The 5,268-nt window shown below is 38.1% G+C and overlaps 1 pseudogene; it reads right to left on the bottom strand.

The window, feature by feature from the left end:
• Positions 1–4,608: 4,608 nt before the first annotated feature.
• On the bottom strand, positions 4,609–4,765 carry LOC112915885 (U4 spliceosomal RNA; annotated as a pseudogene).
• Positions 4,766–5,268: the final 503 nt, after the last annotated feature.

Genomic DNA, 5,268 nt, shown 5'->3' with positions numbered 1-5,268 from the left:
TCCCATTCTCTCCCTCGCCTCCAGCAGATTGTCAAGATTTCCCCCTCAGAAGCCCCCTTGAATTCACTTCACTGGCATTCACCCCAATGTCAAGTTTGGTTTAGGGGAAGTTTCTTCTTATTAAGAAATTTGCCCCACAAGGAAGGAATGCTTTCAGAGGGCATATATGTATATTTTCTTTTGTAGGCTTTGGGGAGTTATGCTAGCCAAACAGACCCTGTCTCTGCTTTTATGAGGCTTAGTGGGGAGACAGACCTGTAAAAACAGACGACCTCAACGGCTACTTATCTGCTGTGTGGTCAGTGTGAGGAGGCCTGCAGAGGAAGGCTACAGGGCCTGTGAGTCTGTATGAGGCAGAACTTGGCAAGATTTCTTTACCGACTCTTCCTGAGACTATTTGACAGTTGAGTAGGATTTGGTTGGGAAAAACAGACATGAAGACCATTTGGGGCAGAGCCTTAGCTCAGGGAGGCTAGGGATGGGCAATTGGTGGAAAAGGAAGCTGGGGCAGGGGTTGGGGTGGGTGATGAAGAGGCTTGTCATGCAGACAGGGAGAGCAGAGTGGTGGAAAGTCAGTACCCACTACTAGGGCAAAAGGTCTGGAATGGGCCTTGCCTGACTAGAGGTTGCTGCACAGATTTTAACCTGTTCATTGTCCTTGCTGGGGGCTTCCCAAAACACTTTTTTTTCCACCTGGGCTGACTCTCCTTTGATGAAGCTGAAGCAGAACTTTGTGGGCCACAGTGGGACTTTATATAGTGATCTGAGAGGAGTGGGAAGCCACCAGAGAGTTTTAAATAGAGGAGTATCTTATGTTTATCTAGGGCTACTGACTACAGGATTAGTAGCTCCCCAGGTTGAGATCTGAAGGTTTTGGAAAGAACATTATAATGTGTGTGTGTGTGTGTGTGTGTGTGTGTGTCTATGACAAGTCATGACAATTAATTTTTAGAAACTGTTTAAAGGAGGAAGGAGCTAGTTAAACATAAAAACATCTGATATGCCTAATTGTGGTTCAATCTAACAGCACATAACTACACTAAAGAAGAATTGAACTCAGTATTAGTATCTGACTTATAACTGTTTGGGACCGACTGATTTTTGCAGTAATCTCACTCCTAAAAATATTGTATTCTTAAAAGAAATTCATGGTGAGAGGAGCAGAAGCTAATGTTGACATATCAGTCTTTGATATGAAGGTACAGTAGGCAGACATGAATTTCCCCCAGATTAAAAACAAATGTGTAATGGAAGTTGAAATATAAAGAATTTCTCCATTTATCTTCTTGACTAAAGGGGAAAAAAAAAGCATCATGCACATTGTAGATCATTTGAGTTTTAGGCTGATGATTTGAAACATTTTTATAATAATTCAGTGGCTTTTTGAATATCCAGATGTTAATAATGGTTCCCTGCTATGTGATTAGGAATGAATCTGCCAAGGAAAAATGAAGCCTTTTCTCTTGGGTAAAGTTGAGTTACTTCTGTTATTTTCCCAGGCTTCCTGGGGAAGTCTATCAACATATGAATAAATGATGGGAATGGGAGTCTGGCTGGTCACCATGGAATTATCAGCCTTGTTTTTTTTTTGAGTTAGACCTTTATTATTTACACACTTAGCCTGAAATACGACAAATGTAGTGAGCTTCCAATGATTTTGTTCCTTGAAATCCAGCAGTTTGTATATATTTTGAGGTTGAAAAAATCGTTCTGTTTTAAGAAAAGTTTCTCTTGTCACTGCTTGTGAAAGCCATAACTGTTGCCCCAATTAAGGAATAATATTTTGAATTTAAATTGAAAAATAATATGGATAACAATGAGGGGGTTTCCTTCCTTCAGGTTTTTTTGGAAGAAAAATATCATTTTTTTAAAAGAGAAAATAAACATTTAGAAACCATAAACCCCCTTAGAGATGTCTCTCAGAGTATCCTGCTTGGATAATTTTTGTTTTCTTGCTCTGCCTAATATAGCACCCGCTTGAATTTTCTCTTTAGTATTGAAGGTACCATGCTAGGGTGTCTTAAGTCCAGAACCCCATTCAGAAAAAAATTCAAGCATTACAATACTTCATTTGGTCTTTATTTGTTTTCTCAATCTTAATTTATACTTAGGAGCAGGAACATTTCTGGTATAATACCTAAAAATGAAGATTAAAAAAGAAAAGACCTCTAGATCAGAGGCTTTCAAGGCATGGCCCATAGACTGCTTCCGGGGAATTCACAAGATCAAAGTGTTTCATACTAATAGAAAGATGTTTCATGCCTTTTTCACTGTGCTGGCATTTACACGGAAGGTGCAAAAGCAATGACGGGTAAATCTGCTGGTTCCTTAGCATAAATCAAGGCCAGACATCAAATTGTACTAGTGGTCATTGTGTGTTTCACCACCATGTACTTACAGAAGGGAAAGAAAGCCAATTTTATTTAGGAACACCCCTGATGAAGGTGTAAAAGTTATTCATTTTATTAAAACCTGACCTTTAAGTATACATCTTTTTATAATTCTGTGTGACTATACGGGACAGGAGAGCTTCTGCACACTGAGGTACAGTCTTCTTGAGGAAAAGCTCATGTGACATATTTTGAGCTGGAGCTGAATAGTCACTTCTTTCTTGGAGTTCCATTTTCACCTGCAAGAATAACACACACCCTGTGGATATTTAGACATGGCAGATTTAGTAGATCTTTTTATGAGAACAAACAAAATACACTTATTATGCCAAGGAAGTCACTTGATAGTATGTATGGCCAATAAATAACAAACTTAAGCTTTCAAGAGAAAATTGGAATTTCGGAAAACTTGTATTCAGCACCATGAGCTTGATAAATTCAGAATACTTAAAAACTTTTCTGATGACATCAGAGGTGATAGTAACACATGCAACTTTTTAGATATTGTAAAATGAAATGTGACAACATCTAGAAGAGTGAACTAACATCTCCCCCAACAACCAGTAGTCTATGTGAAGAAATCATGCATGGGTCAAAAAGTTAGGTAAGGTGCAAGGTAGAAAATGGATTTTAATATAACCAAGTATTAAAGTTAATTTGAGTAGTTCCAGATTCCACATTATAACTAACCTTTAAGAAATGACCACTTGTTGAGTTTTGGGGTAGTATCAAAGGAAAAGATGCACAATTATCTGATAAAGTTATCAAAATGTCTTCCCTTTTAGTCACATAATCATAATGGTGGATATTCTTCATATACTTCAACCAAAACAACATATTGCAACAGGATGAATGCAGGAGCAGGTAAGAGAAGCCAGCTGTGCTAAGTTAGACAAAATGAAACGTTAGGTCTACAAAACTGTAAAACCACACTATTCCTATTACTCAACTTAATTTTTTTTAAAGATTTTATTTACTTATTCATGAGAGACACAGTGAGAGAGGCAGAGACTCAGGCAGGGAGCCCAATGTGGGACTCGATCCGGGGTCTCCAGGATCACGCCCTGGGCTGAAGGTGGCGCTAAACCGCTGAGCCACCCCAGCGCCCCTCAACTTAATTTTTAAAAACTTTTAATTGTGGTAAAATACACACAACATAAAATTTACCATCATAACCATGTTTAAGTGTATAGTTCAGTGGTGTTAAGTGCATTCCCATTGTTGTGCAATCTGTTTAACTCTTTTCATCCTGAGTGACTAAAACTCTATACCCATTAAATAATGACTCCCCATTTGCCGCCCCCCCTCCCCCGCCCCCGCACCCCTCAATACCCTCCTCCTTTCTGCCTCTGTGAATGTGACTACTCTAGGAGCCTCATATAAATGAAATCACACAGCATTTGTCTTGGTGTAACAGGCTTATTTCACTTAGTAGACTTTTTTGTTTGTCTTGGAAGATAATAAAAATGCTATTTATGTTAATGTGCACTTATTATTGTTCTTTTAATGAACAACAAAAACTTAAAAATTCTCAGCTTTAAGTTCTAATACAATCAGGACTGATAGATACAAATCACTAGCTCTTTGGGCTGCTCAGCAATTTTTCAGAGCATAAAGGGGCCCCAAGATCAATAAATTTGTTCTAGCTACCTGGGATCATCCACTGCTTATCACTCTGTATGGTTCAGAGAGCTGGAGTAATTTCTCAACATTCCACAGCTAACAAGTGCCCCAGCTCAGATGCCACCTCCTCCAGGAAGCAGAATTGAGTGCTTTCTCTTCTGCTCTCCTGGTGCCTTATACACGTCTCTATTATGCCAGCAGCTGCTTGCTGTAATTCTAATTCTGCTGTTTGTCTTCCCATCCCTATTTCCCTATGATGACTATCATGGCAGGAGCTGGATGATATGCGTTTTGTGTCTTATTTATTTTGTGTCTATATTAACTGAATACTTCATAAGGGGATGAATGACGAAACCCAATGGCAGCCAACAAACTTTGAAAGTTACAGGATCAACTCCTGGTCCAAGTGAATAATCTAGAATTTTAAGGGGCTATCAATTGAATATTTTTAATGGCTATGATATAGCTTAATGTGTTTGAGAAGAAATAACTTACGTGTGGAACTTGGCATTTCACAGATTTCATGGTTTAGTATGAACTTAAAGTTAAGTAAATAATATTGGAGTGAGTACAATGGAACTGCACAAAATCGTGAAGGCGGCAGTCTAATGCAGGAATTTGGAAAGCTCTGTCTTAGTTGCAAATTGTATTTCCTCTGATGAATATGTTTTCCAGCTACCCTCTTTTTCAATTAGCAATAATCGCACCTCGGATAAACCTCATTGGCCATGATACTGCCACTGCGCAAAGCTGGCTATCCTCTTTTTGTACATCTGCTGATCAGAAGAAATCTATTGGTTGAGATTCCTTGAAATTTCTATAATATGTGCAAATATGAGTTAATACAGAATACATGAATCCCATAATGTGGGATTCGAAAGCCTGTGCTAGTATGCCCTAGTATATGTTATTTTTTTAAAAATCTCATCTTTTCTTGACCATGACTTTATTTCTTACTTGTTGAAAACATGCTTTAAATTCTCTGTTGATGGATGTTCTGTTTCCCCAAAGACATGGAACCTTTGACAACATTTTTTGAACGTGATTAAAAATAGTCTGTGTTGAAGATGAAAAACTCGTGGAATGATACACTAAACTCTTGCACTGTTTGTATTTTATTAGTAAAAATACAGTTAAGACCTATAGATGCTGCCATAATAAAGAGATTTTCAGTGCTGTAAACATTGCTTTCTGATTTACTATGATTTGGGTATTTATTAAATCCAGGACTGTTTCTGGCCCAAACTTACTAGAG

This window comes from Vulpes vulpes, chromosome 7 (genome assembly GCF_048418805.1).
Source record: "Vulpes vulpes isolate BD-2025 chromosome 7, VulVul3, whole genome shotgun sequence".
NCBI classification, from domain to species: domain Eukaryota; kingdom Metazoa; phylum Chordata; class Mammalia; order Carnivora; family Canidae; genus Vulpes; species Vulpes vulpes.
The sequence above is the reverse complement of the archived record's forward strand: the minus strand, read 5'-3'. Positions and strand labels throughout refer to the sequence as shown.